Genomic DNA, 14,541 nt, shown 5'->3' with positions numbered 1-14,541 from the left:
GCCCGCACATTCACTTGCATGCACCATATGTGCATAAACCACACACACATATCATATAGCTATGGTATAGTATATATATAAACAAACAAAACCCAGAGCCCAGGTGGCCATCTGTCAGCCCCAGACTTCAGACCACAGATGATTTCTCCCAGCAAAGCTGACAAAATCCTATCAGCCAAAGCCAACAGCTCCCCTTGTCCCTGAAAAAGCCCATGAACAGACATGTCCCAAACCAGCCCCCAAGACACAGGCTGACTCTGCTCCTTGACAGCCTCAGCCAAGAAAACGAGCAGAAAGCAAGACAGGACGAACACCAGCTACATCCCTTCACTGCACTGGGCCTGTCTTAGAAGGCTCTAGCTCCCTCCCACCTCCTCCTTGGCTAGGGAGGGCCCCACTAAGAGTGCCAGACACCAGGGGCTCTTCTAGTTAAGGGGTTTTTTCTTTGGGCCTGCGGTTCTCCCTGGATGAATGCCCCCTCTGCCTGGATTTACAGCAACCTCGCTCTGTGGGGTTGATGTCACTTTAATGAGAGTTACAGTTGCCTTCCACTGTGACTCTGCATTCCAGTGTATGGCCTGGGCTCTGGAGCCCAACAGGGCTTCTCACTGGAAGGAAAAGAAGCTGCTCATCAACTCTGACCTTGAGCCCTGGCAGAGCAAGTAGGAGACAGGGAGGAAGAGAAGAAGGGAAGAAAGAAAGGCGCGCGCGTGTGTGTGTGTGTGTGTGTGTGTGTGTGTGTGTGTGTATGCGTGCGCAGGCACGAGCTTGTGCGTGTGAAATTTAACCTTAGAGGTTTGGGAAAGAGACTTCGGCGCTTTCTAGACTCCCCGCCCCACCCCCACCCTGTGAGAATCATCCGAAGGGGTGGACTGAGGGCAGAGGAGGTGGGGCATTCACAGAAAGCCAGTTGTTCCCTAGTTGGATCCAGATGTGGTGGTTGGAGGGGTTGGGAGGGTGTGAGGGAAGCAGGGCTGGAGAGAGATGGGGCTGCGAGGAGGAGGGGAACTGCTGAAACAGATTTCCCTGCAGGAGCCTGAGCTGCTACAGATCCCTTCTCTCCCAAGCTCTCCTTGAGAACACCAAGTCTTACTGAAAATCAGCCTTTATTATCTCTTGCTCATAAAAAATCACAGGCACTGTGGCCAGTGGATTATTTATCAGGTATGTCATCAAGGCCTGAGGTTTCATGAACTGTGGAAGCTCCAGCTAAGAGGCAGAGCTGCTGGCTGGGGAGTCTGGGGGCATTAAACACAGTACTTGAATTCTCCCACAGCCCAAAGACTAGAAATCGTTATCTCCGTTGTATTGGCAATAACATTGGGGTATGGGTGCATGCCTGTAATCCCAGCACTGGGGGGCTTGGGGGGGAAAGCAGAGGCGAGAGGATCAGGAGTCCATGGTTATCCTCCGACCCATAAAGACTTTGAGGCCAACCTGAACTACGTAAGACCCTGTCCCAAAAAAACTAAACACAGGACCCAAAAGATGGCTCAGCAGGTAAAAATGCTTGTCAGGCAAGCCTGGTGCCAGGGGTTCAATCCTAGGAAGCCCCCATAAAAATGTTCAATGTGACGGAGCGTATCCACAATCCCAGCGCCCTTACAACATGACGGGAGGCAGCCTAGGGAATCACCTATGTGCTCTCAGGGCAGCTAGCCTGGAGTACAGAGCACAACAGAAACAAGAGAGACTCTGCCTCAAGAAGGTGGAAGGAACGCACCGACTCCTGAAAGTTGGTCTCTGACTGTCCTGGTTGGTTTTGTGTTTTCAATTTGACACAGGCTAGAGTCATCAGAGAGGAAGAAGCCTCAGTTGAAAAAAAAAAAAAAAGTCTCCATGAGATCCAGCTGTAAGATATTTTCTCAATTAATGATCATTGGTGGAGGGCTCAGCCCATTGTAGATGATGCCATCCCTGGGCTGGTGGTCCTGGGTCCCATAAGAAAGCAGGTTGAAGAAGCCATGGGGAGCAAGCCAATAATCAGCACCCCCTTTACGGCCTCTGCATCAGCTCCTGCCTCCAGGATTCTGCCCTGCTTGAGTTCCTGTGCTGACTTCTTCCATTGATGGACTATAATATGGAAGTGTAAGGCAAATAAACCCTTTCCTCCCCAACTTACTTTTGTGGTCATGGTGTTTCATCACAGCAATAAAACCCTAAGACAAATTGGTACCTGGGTAGTGGGGTATTGCTGTGACAGCCCTGACCATGTCTTTGGGAGGATCAGGGAAGGACTTTGGACCTTTGGGTTAGAACAGCCATTAAGTGTTGAGAGCACTGTGGGATGTTGTGTAGGGCCTTGGAAGATAAGAATGTTTAGAGTAGTGCAGAGGATGGCGGCCCGGCTTGTGACATTTCAGAGGGAAGATTTAAAGACTATGGGGGCTGTTTGTTATTTTGAGTTAAGATCCTGTGTGGTTCTGCTTAGCTGAGGCTGAAGAGTCAGCTGTGATTAACAAGAGACCAGAGCTACTAAAGGGAACCTTTTACATTACTGGGTCAATTGATGATGGTCAGCTGGAGCTAAGAAATTCGAGGTGGTTGAGGCCAGCACCACTGAGGTGAAATCTTCCAGGAAGTGTTTCCTGAGAGCACAGAGAAGGTGTGTTCCAGAGGTGGCCAAGATTGTACCCTGTGCTGGCAGCCGCGCTTGGTACTGTATAAGGTGGGACTGGCTTTGAAAGGGGTCATGGAGAGCAGCTGGCACTTGGCACGGGGAGAGGCCAGGAGAAGCCACTGATGAAGGTACAGCCTCAGTGACATCTGAAGGCCCAGGACTGAAGGGGTCATGCACAGAAGTGGAGGCTTGGCACCAGGAAGAGAGCCTATGACAGGCTATTGGTGAAAATGGAACCCGGTTGCAGCAGGGGACGCCAGCAGTTTTTGAGATATGAGTACCATGGCATGACCTCCAAGGACAGGAGCAGCAGTGGAAAGGAGCCAGCCAGAGCCTAGGAGATAAGCTGTGTGTGCTGTAGAGGGCAGAGCTCTTGGGGATGAATAAGAAAGGAAAGGCTGTGGCTTAATAGTGATGTGTTTTTATATAAAGCTGACGAGGGGTCAGTTGTACTGGCTGGTTTTGTGTGTCAACTTGACAAAAGCCCCAGTCGTCAGAGAGGAAGAAGCCTCAGTTGAGAAAATACCTTCATAAGATCCAGCTGTAAGGCTTTATTAGTCATCAATGGAGGAGGCTCAGTCCATTGTGGGCAGTGCCACCCCTGGGCTGGTGGTCCTGGGTTCTAGAAGAAATCAGACTAAGCAAACCGTGGGGAGCAAGCTGGTAAGCAGCACCCCTCCATGGCCTCTGCATCAGCTCCTGCCTCCAGGTTCCTGCCCTGCTTGGGTTCCTGTGCCGACTTCTTCCATTGATGGACTACAATGTGGAAGTGTAAGGCAAATAAGGTCTTTCCTCCCCAACTTGCTTTTTGGGCATGGTGCTTTGTCGCAGCAATAAAGCCCTAAGACACTGACTTTCACACCCACCTTGTGGATTTCATTGGCCATACTTTCTTGCATGTGCGTACTAATAATAAATTCAAATGAGTTTTTAAAGAATCACAAATAAACCATTGCATTGGCAATAGGAACTAGAGGCTAGTTGGGTCCCTGCTTCAAAGCCTCCTAGCTAGATAGTGTCACTCTCTGCTCACCTTTGTCCTGTGAGTCCCCAGCCCTTGACATGCATCCATTTTGAGGTTCCAGGACTTGTTCGTCTAAAGGCCCAATGGATACCAGCTATCAAGGCTAGAAATCTGAATTTTGTTCTTGGAAATCCATTTTGTTGTTGTTGTTTTCTGGGTGTCTGTTTTGAGGCAGAGTCTCATACCCCGGCCTGGCCTCTTTATTCATAGCAATCCTCCTGCCTCAGCCTCTCCAGCAAGGGGAGGCAGGTGTGAGGTGCCATACCTAGTTTTGCTCGTTTTTTGAGACATGTCTATGTAGCCTAAGCTGGCCTTCAATTTACAGGCCCCCATGCGTCAGCCTCCCAAGTGCTGGGTTTCAGGAGTGCCATCAAACCCACATTCTCCCAGTGGTCCCATACTCATGATTGAGACCCGCCCCCAGGAGTGAGACCTCAGCTGAGTGATAACAGTGGCTAGGTTCACTTCCACACCAGGCCCCTGGAGGGTGGGAGAAGTTCATGAGGAAGAGGGAGAAGTTATACCCAGGAGGGCACAAGCTGAAGTCTCTCCCATAAACTGTGGACAACCCACAATGGAGAGGGAAGGGCCTGTCCCCGCCCTGCCCCACCTCCACATTGGATTTTGATCTACGGTCCCAGAAACAGGAAGTCCACAGTCAGGCTGAAGGGCACAGTGAGAGAGACGTGTGCAGACCTCAAGACTGCTAGCAACTCTGAGAACCAAGGGTGGCCAGTGTGTGCCCTGCAGGCTCTGTAGAGTAGGAACCCAACCTTAGGAGTAAGATGGCCTACATGTGGCCCTGATTCTGCCACACGCACCTGTCTCACCTGACTTTGGCCTAAAGCCTGTGCCCACTTTCCTCCTCTGTAAAGGGTGGGGAAGAACAGTCTTATTTCCTGGATCAGGCGGAAATGAACTGCTTGCTCACTATGTTCAGGCTAGAACCGGCCATGGATGAGTTGCTCAAGAAATGTCAGCAATGTCTACCATCGCCCATTCCTGCCTTAGTTCCCTTTGGATCCTTTTGGATGAAACTGTACAATTCCCCAGGTCTCCCAGACCTCTCATTCTAGGGACCCAAGAGACCATAGAGGTATTAATTAGCAAAACCTCCAGACAGGCCCAGACGGAGAAGGAGCCTCGTTAACGTTAATTGGTACCATCAGATCTTCGCCCGGTCAGGATGGACCATTGCATGCTGGGACAGACTCTCTGCCCTAGGGGTTCACAATCTACTTAGGATTATGGACCCAGAGTAGCTGAGTAGAGTGGACAGACTGGGGCCAGCATGTGAGGAGGGCAGTGCAGAGTGAGAAGGGGGGATGGGGCACCCTCGTCCATGAAAGGGTCAGGATCAAGCTGGTGGTGGCAGAGGCAGGTGAATCACTGTGAGTTCCAGGCCAGCCTAGGCTGCAAAGCAAGTCTAAGACAGCCAAGGCTACACAGAGAAACTTGAGACAGAGTTTCTCTGTGTAGCTTTGGCTATCCTGGAACTCTCTTGGTAGACCAGGCTGGCCTCAAACTCACAGAGATGTGTCTGCCTCTGCCTCCCAAGTGCTGGGATTAAAGGCATTCAGAGTTGTACTTTAAATGACACAGGATTGGTCTTGGGAAAGTAGCTCAGTGCTTGCTGTGCAAATATGAGGACCCAGTTTGAACCTCTATCACCCACGTAAGAACTAAGCAGGTGTGGTGGTGCACGCCTTTAATCTCAGCACCTCAGGAGCCAGAGTTCAAGGCTAGCCTGATCTACATATCAAGATCCTATCCAGCTAGAGTTTCATGCTGAGGCCAAGTTTCAAAAATAAACAAACAAACAAACAACTAAAACTAAAACAAAAAAGCCCTAGAACTAGCATGATGGCATACATCTGTAACTCCAACACCTTTGAGGTAGAGGCAGGCAGAACTCTCAGGGCTTGCTGGCCAGCCAGTCTAGCTAAAACAGCAAGCTCCAGGTTCACTGAGAGACCCTGTCTCAGAAACTAAGGTGGCGATGACTCAGAAGATCAATGTGCCTGCCACTAAACCTGATGATCTGAGCTTAATGCCTGAAACCCACAGAGTGGAAAAAGAGAACCAACTCGTCCTCTGACTTCCACGTACATGCCATGGATGTGTACACTCATACACACACACACACACACACACACACACACACACACACAGGACAAGTAAATAAGGTGGAGAGAAACAGAAGACACCCAAGCGTTGACATCTGGACTCTTCATGGGTGTGCCCATTGGCACAATACACCTGACCAAAACCAATAAAAATAAATCAGTTACCCAGGAACGATGTTTGTCCACTATCAGTGCACAGCCGTGTAAGTATCCAAAGAATGTCAGTGGGTGGATGAGTGGCAGCCAGGTGTGACAGCTCATATCTGTCATCTCAGTTTATGGGAGGTAGAGGACAGAAGGTCAAGGAGTTCAAGGCTAGCCTCAGCTACTATCACTCAAAGCCAGCTTGAGTTAGGCAAGACCTTGTTGTGGTTTTTGTTTTTAAAAGCAAGTAAACAAGAAAAGAAAAGGCCTAGATGGGTGAGGCTTAGCACAGTATAGTGGATGAACCCTATAATCCCAGTGTGCGTTCTAAAGGCTGAAGCAGGAGGATCACGGTGAATAGCCAAGGCTATACAGTGAATTCGAGGCCAGCCTGGAATACAGTATAAGGCTGTCTCGACAAAACAAGACAAGTCCATGAATGGTTCTTCAGATTTTGAACACAAGCCCTGCCTTCGCGCTGCACCTTAGGCAGCATACCTACTACTCTGGAGGCTGAGGCAGGAGAGTTATAAATTAAAGATGAGTCTGGGCAATTTAGTAAAAATGTTATCTCAAAACAAAAATTAAAGCTTTGGAATGGCTCAGAGGTAGAACACTTGCCTAACATTTGAAAAGCCCTAGATTCAAACCCCAGTAAGGGAAGTAGGGAGACTTGTCTTCAGAAAGTTCCTTTGGAGGCCAAGATGGACCTTTCATCTCTAGTGCAGTCCCTTTAGCGGCTGGAACCACACATTCACTATAAATTGCTGTCTAAATCCTAAAAGTTCCAGTCCACACAGGAAAACAAAACAAAACAAAACCCAGAAAATGGCTTCTGACCTCACAGCTATAAGAGGTCAGAGATCCCCAAAACTTCTATTTGCAGGAAAATGCCAGTCTACCCAAAAGCTTGTGTCTGGTTTCCAGAGTTCTCTGGCAGAGCCATCTTTGATCTGCGAATCATTGTCACTGGCATGGACTAGGCAAAGGTAAGAGAGACACAGGGGAGGGTCTGCGCACTAGAAAAGGCTGCCTGGACCCTGCATGGGGTAGGGAGCCAAGGCTGGCCCCACCCAAAGTCTTGAGTTTGAAAGCTGCTCTGGTCAGCTTCAAGGCTGGAGAGGAACTTTAAGGCTCTGACCTCAAAGAAAATAAACGCCCAAAAGTGAAACATCTGGAGAGCTATTGTATGGGTGAGATAGATGCTCGGCAACATTTTGGGGTGGCAGTCAGAACCTGAGGCCAAAAACCTCGGAGTCAGATTTGGGCTCAGGTTCTACCATCCCACACAGGTAGTCCGCCCTCAGGCATGTGCGTTCACTCCTTTGAGCATCTACATCTTACCTATTAAATGAGCAATTCTAGCTGCCCAGGAGGCTTTAGAAGAATTAAGAAAGAAAACGAAGGCTGGCAAGCTGGCTCATTGATTAAAGGCGTTTGTCCCCAAGCTCGGCAACCTGGATGTGAGCTCCAGGACACACATGTTAGAAGGTGAGAATTCACGCCCAGGGCTTGTCCTCAGTTCTCTGTGCTCCTACTATGTGCACACACGTGCACACACACACACACACACACACACACACACACACACACACACACACACATACACACAACACAATAAGCAAATTTTAAAAAGCAAAAAAATAAAGTGACTCTAGCTTTCAGGCTGTTTACCAAAGGCTAACTCCTAACATGGTTTGTCACCATTTTATTTCAATACATGGAATATTTAGAAGGGGTGATCTGAAATTCCAAATAGAACACACACACGCACACACAGCTGCAGTTGGGCATGGTGGCACACAACGGTAATCCCAGCACTTGGGAGATAGAGATAGGGATGTCATGAGTTCAAAGTCATTATCAGCTACACGGTGAGTTCAAAATAAGCCCAATACAAGATATAGGAACTGTGGGTGGTATAGCATGTGCTTACAGTCCCAACTGCCAAAAGTAGAAGCCAGGAGGTCAAAGTCAAGGCCAGTCTGGACTATGTAGTCAGACCCTGTTACAAAAGAAAAATACACACACTACATCAATGCCTGGAAATACATGTTTGAATCAATATTACGGTCAAGCATAATGGCTTAGAGCTATCATCCTAGTGTTTGGGAGGATGGTTAAGGTAAGAGGAACATTCTAAGTCTGGGGCCTATAAAATGAGTTCCGTACCATCCTGGCTTAGAGTGAGAACCTGTAAAAAAAAAAAAAAGAAAGAAAGAAAGAAAGAAAGAAAGAAAGAAAAGAAGAAACTCCAGAGCTGGCTGTTAACTTCATTAAAGCCACAAAGTTCAGAAGGTCATTTGAAGTAAATATTAGTCAGGTTTTATTTTTGTCACAGATGACCTAAAATCATTACATACATTCTAAAGTTTTAATTAGTGTCAGAGTGGGGTTTTGCATGCAAGGCATGGCCCAAGTGTTGGGATCAGAAGACAACTTTTAGGAGTCACTTCTCTCCTTAGCCCACTCAGGTTGTCCCGCCTGTGTGCAGCAAGACCATTTGTCTGCTGAGCCACCTTGACATCCTGTTTTCTGAGTGGGCCAAATAGGCAGAAACACACAGGGGTCTAGTGAGCGAAACTGTATGATAGTGTAACAATGCGCACTCCTCCAAGCCCACAAACTGCATGCTAGGAGCCGAATGGAATGGAAACTGTGGGCTTGGAGTGATAAGGGCGTGTTGACATGGGTTCATTCACTGGTGGTAGCACTGAGGGGGGGGGGCTTCACGCATGCTGTGTGGATGCAGAGGGGACTGTGAAAACTGTATCCTTGAAGCTCTGCTGTAAGTTTAAAAGTGTTCCAAAAATAAATAAATAAAGTCCCTTTAATCCCAGCACCTGGGGAGGCAGAGGCAGGCAGATCGCTGTGAGTTTGAGGTCTACAAAAGAGAGTTCAGGACAGCCAAGGCTATACAGAGAAACCCTGTCTCAGAGTAAAATAAATAAATAAATAAGTCAAAAAATTTAAAAGTTCTGGGTTTTGGTGGCGTTAAGGAGTCTGAGGAACCTTGTCAAGAATAAAGGAACAGTGAGAGAGGAAAGGAGGGGATGAAAGAGGGAGGGAGGGAGGGAGGGAGGGAAACCAGGCAAGGCAGCACATACTTGTAACCAGAGCACCTGGGAAGCTGAGACAGGAGGGGACAGTGTTGCAAACTGAAGGTCAGCCAGGAATGCTTGAGACACTGTCTCTCAAACAAAGAAGGGAGGGAGAAGAGGAAGAAAGAAAGATAACCATAGTGGTCCCGAGCTGACTTGTTTGGGAAAGGGTGTTTCCTTCCTGTCAGAGGAGGAAGTGGGTTCTGTTCCTCCTCTGCCTGAGCCCCAGTGACACCATCAACCAGGTGGGAGCTGGAGATTCCACGATGGTAAAAAGACCCACTGTAACAACAATAGGAAGAGGGCAAGGGCATGGCACCTCTCCAGGCCTGGCCCGCTCATGATGGGCCCTCTGGGAGAAAAAAAAAAAAAAGACCTCTTTCCCAAGCTGTAACATGTACACTAATTTTGTAAGAGCAGTAAAAACTGGGCTAAAACTCCACGTGCTTTTTTTCTTTCATAACAAATTTCCTCAGGGCTTCATCATAAAGTGTACTTACACACTGGAAAATGTCACAGCACAAGGAGCGTGCACACTTTGACAGATGCATCCTCCTGCAGCAGGGCTTGTTGAGGGTTTCTGCTGGTGCCTGGAAAGTGTGCAGAGCAGGGGACACGACCTTTCCTACAAGAACTCTGATAAGTGTCCCAGAAATGGCATGGTTGGGGTACAAAGAAAAGGACAAGATGGTCTTGGAGGACACCTGTGTCACCAGTGGTCCATAGAATAGTCTATATTTCTTAGGTACAAGAGAGACTGCTATCATCAAACAGCCTGAGGACTTCTGTTATGACGAGGTGTCGCCTATTCTCCGAAGACCTTGTGTCCTTCAGAATCCTGAGAACGTGCAGGGCGTGGTGGTGCATGCCTTTAAACTCAGGAGGCCGAGGCATGCGGATTGCTGTGAGTTCGAGGCCAGCCTGGTCTACAAAGCGAGTCCAGGACAGCCAAGGCTACACAGAGAAACCCTGTCTCAAAAAACCAAAACCAAAACAAATAAACAACAGACTCCTGAGGGCAGATGTAGGGCTGTAGCTTCTCTTTTACTAAGTGAAATGTCAGGCACACAGGTGCTATCGCTCACTGTTGAGAGCCTTTGTACAGGGCATCATGCTGGACATAAAGGGGACAGACAGAAGAGCCACACCCAGGACCCAGAGACTTGGAGGGAAGAGAAGGAAGTGAGAACTGTGTGTGTGGAAGGAGACTGAGGAGCTTCAGGACTTCCCCTCTGAGCACAGCCACCGGAAGTGGGGCCTGAGTTGTTTTATACACTCTGCTTCCAGACCCTGTATGCTCTGCGATTCTGTCTCCAGGGCAGAGAGGGTGACACGGACAGACGTGTGAGGGATTCCTCACAAAGTCATCTCAGAGCTTCCCCCTGAGTGCTGTCCCCCAATGCCTGAAATAGAGCTAGGGACTGACCATAACCCCTCCTCCTTACGCCCTGCCCCTTCCCACCCAAAGAAACCTCAAATTGTACCCTCAAGATGAAGCCAGATGAAGTCTGGGCAACTCCACTGCCACCACCGAGGAGGAGGCCTAGCCCACCGTCACCTCCCACTGGATGGCTACAGTCCATCTCCCAGGTATCTAAATCACAAGTCTGATCATGCCACCCTTGAACAACACTTTTCAGTGACCGCCCACTATTCTTGGGGGTGGGGGGTTGGAAATCTAGACTTAGATACTGCCAGTTCCTATGAGGCCCAGCATTTCTTGTCTTCCCTCCCCACCTCTATGCTCTTACACCCCCCTTTTGCTCCTCCCCCCCTCAATCCTACTGAATGATTTTGGGTAGCTGCCCTCCCGTCATGCCTCAGCTGCTCGGTGAAACGTCTGGAAATCTACCAGGCTCGGCCCCAGTGTACAAATTGAATTGCTCACTTTGTGCCTGGAATATCCCCCTATGACCATCAATCCGATTCATGGGTTTTTAAGTCTCAGCAAGATCCAGCAGAACCTTCCAAAAAGACTTCCTGGTCCCAGTCTCCTCTGGTTCTTTCTTTCTTTTTCTTTCTTTTTTTTTTTTTTTTTTTTTGGTTTGGTTTTGTTTTGCTTTGCTTTTCAAGATGGGGTTTATGTAGCCCTGGCTGACCTGGGCTTGCTTTGTAGACCAAGCTGGCCTTGAACTCACAGAGATCCACCTGCCTCTGCCTCCAGAGTGCTGGGATTACGGGCGTGTGCCACCACACCCAGCTTGTCCTCTGGTTCTTTATGGTGCTGGCTTAACAATTACCAAGTTTCGGTTTTGCTGTATTTGTTTTTTCTTTTACATTTTAGTGTGTGTGTGCGCGCGCGCGCGTGCTCGTGTGCCTGTGTGTGTGTGCCTGTGTGTGTGTTCCACAGTGTTCATGTAGAGGTCAGAGAACAACTTATAGGAATTGATTCTCTCCTTATTTTATGTAGGCTCCAGGATAGAACTCACATTGCCAGGCTTAGGAGCCAGTGCTGCTACCCGTGAGCCATCTCGCCCGCCCCACTATAACTTTTTAGATGGCTCTGGTTCCATCTTGAGCTAAGGAGCTATTGCATCTGCTGAGACCCACCTACTGCATCACCTGCTCGTAGCACAGGGACTTGTTGGCCTGTGCACCAGTTGCCCGGCTGAGGAAGGAGTGAATGGAGAAACCAGCTCGGAGGGGAGGCAGGACCTTCAGGAGTCCCCTGGCTTCTGGTCCGTGAGCTGAGAGACCCGCCTTTCTCTGTAGCTCAGATCATTCAGGCCTGAAGTTGAATCAGCCTGGCTCCCCTCTGTCTGGCTTCCCACCAGAGGATGAATGGCTGTCCTTGACATCCAGTCATTTCTGTTTTCTACTCTGCAATGCCCACTGTTGCTCCGGCCTGTTTCCCACCACACCCTCAGTGGAAGGAAGTATAATCAGGTGACACCATAAACCTAATTTACACTTCTGCTCAGGCAATGAAGTCATTGGAGCTTCGTGGTTGGTCTTGAGACAGAGAAAGGACTGACCCTTCCCCCCACCCCCCATTCTGGATTCTCCCTCAGACTCAAGGCTCAAATGGTTTACCCTATCTGCAAGGGGCCATGAACAGGGTTGTAACCCAAACTCAACAGCCACTGAGGAGAACCGTCCTTCCCTGTCTCCTGACCCTTGGACAAGCTGCCTTGCCAGGGTGCCCCTCTCTCTATGGGGGTCATTGACTGAGTTTCTCTTTCCCTTTTCCTTGTCCTGTGGGGAGGGACCCTGAGACAGCAGGGTGGCATTTCCTTCTTGATAGACCCACTCAAACCATAAGCAAAGAAGATGGCCTCCTGGAGTTTTGCTGTCTGCGGCTGCTCTCAGGGCTCACAGGCAGTTACAACCGAAAAGACCCGATGCAGCTGCAGACAGAAACTGCTGCCAAGCTCTGATTTATCTGTATGGTTACAAGGCAGGAAGTTGTGTGTAGTCATATTTAGCATTTGACATATTGGTCATAAATAATAATAACTTCCTCTCAGTGGCCCTGTACCAATCACATGCTGGGGGCTGTTTTATAGACTTTTCATTGAATTCTTTTGGTTTTCTTTCTTTTTAAGATTGTTTATTTATTTTATGTATATGAATGCTCTGTTTTCCTGCATATCAGAGGAAGGAATAATATTCTATTATAGATGGTTGTGTGTCATCGTGCAGTCGCTGGGGATTGAACTCAGAACCTCTGGACAGCCAAGGACACACAGAGAAACCCTGTCTCGAAAAAAAAAAAAAAACCAAATAAATAAATAGATATAAAAATAATAAAGGTACATCTTTAAGCGAGCCAAGCATTATGTACCCATTTCCCGGATGAAGAAAGAGGCTGCAGGAATCACACAGCTCATGAGTGGCCAAGCTCTATCTAGCACTGAGATCCGGGTGCCCTTTTGAAGCCACTGTTGGAAACTGAGAATGTGTTTCCCTCAGGCTGGAGATGAGAAGGGGACAGAAACCCTCCTAGGCCATGATGACACACCAAGATGAGACATAAAGAGCTTCCTGACAATAGGAGCTGGTTGGTTGTAGTCAGGGTAATTAGGGTTGTGAGAACTACTCCTTCCGGGGCTTTTGAGGCGCAGATGAATAGATACCTCTATACTTGGGCGGCTTGTGGAAGGCAGTCAGTTCCCAGCTTGGGGCTGGCCTGTTTAAACTGACAGCCTCTTATCCACATAAACCGTTAGATAACAGGAAAAGATAGTGGGGGGGGGGCGGCGAGGGGCGTGCTCACTCAGCACTGGAAGAAAGTGAATGTTGGTGACAGGCAGATCCTACTGTGGTTAAAAGCGAGGCTTTGTGGTCAGGTAGCAGCTCTTCAGCCGCTGCTGGCTCGACTACCTATGTGACCCCAGGTATATTACCTCTCTAAATCTGAGCCTTTTAGCCAATAAAAAAAGATGCTAAGGATAGAATGTACTTGGAAGGGTTGTCCTGAAATTAAATAAGATGATAATATGTAAAATGCTTAGCACAGGACCTGGACTCAATACTACAATGAAGCTGCGCTGGAAACACACGCCTATAATCCTAATACTACGGGGGAGGCCAAAGCGGGAAGATCACGAGTTTAAAGATAGCCTCGGCTACAGAGGAAGACCTTGTCTCAAAAACAAAACAAAATCCCTACAATGAATGGTAGCCGTACAATAATTACTGTTGTAGTAGTCCAGAGGCTGAGGAGAACGGGGCAAATATGGGTCAGTAGGTGACTCAGAAATTCTTGCTGGGAAACTTGTGTTTTTTTTTTCCCAATCTTGAAGACCTGGTGCTGGAAAGACTAGGGGATGTGGTAGCTGTGGCTCATGGAAGAGGTTGCGAGTTCCCTAGTGTCTTCAAGGACACAGCAGGCTAGACAATCAATAGAGGCCCACACCTTTAATCCCAGCACTCAGGAGGCAGAGGCAGAGGCAGAGGCAGAGGCAGAGGCAGAGGCAGAGGCAGAGGCAGGCAGATCACTGTTGAGTTTGAGGCCAGCCAGTTTGAGGAGGCCAGCAAGGCTACACAGAGGGACCTTGATGGAGGAGAGGGCTGGGGTGGGGGGGAGACAGATCAGGTTTGATCTCTAGTTGGAACAGAGAAGGACTCCATGTGGGGAAGATGTGGTAATATAGAAAATTCTTCCACTCATGCTTCCAAAGCACAGAATCTGAGCAGAGATCTACAGACTTTGCCTACTTCTTCGTTCTCTTTGGGGTCTGGAGGGGAGGGGGTTCTAGGGCCTGGGTACCTTGCCAAGGATAGAACCAGTGATAGATGGGACAGGGCCCGAAACAGGGGAAGTTGGGAAATGTGGGCGAGGCCCCTAATGACTGTGGGACTGACTCATGAGGGCAGTCCTGCCTTGAAGGCTTCCTTGGAGATCTAACATCCTGTCAGGCAAGAGGCCAGCTCTGAGACCCCCAGGCGACTCTGTTGTCCGTGCAGCCAGCGCAGGCTGTAAGACCCCCAAGGAAACAGTCCAGTTATTGTCTGGCAGCCTGCCCCAACTCCCCAGGGTGAGGAAAAAGTCCTCAGGAGCCAGGTGATTCCCCAAGAAAGATG

This window comes from Acomys russatus, chromosome 14 (genome assembly GCF_903995435.1).
Source record: "Acomys russatus chromosome 14, mAcoRus1.1, whole genome shotgun sequence".
Classification (NCBI taxonomy): domain Eukaryota; kingdom Metazoa; phylum Chordata; class Mammalia; order Rodentia; family Muridae; genus Acomys; species Acomys russatus.
This window is presented reverse-complemented; position numbering follows the sequence as displayed.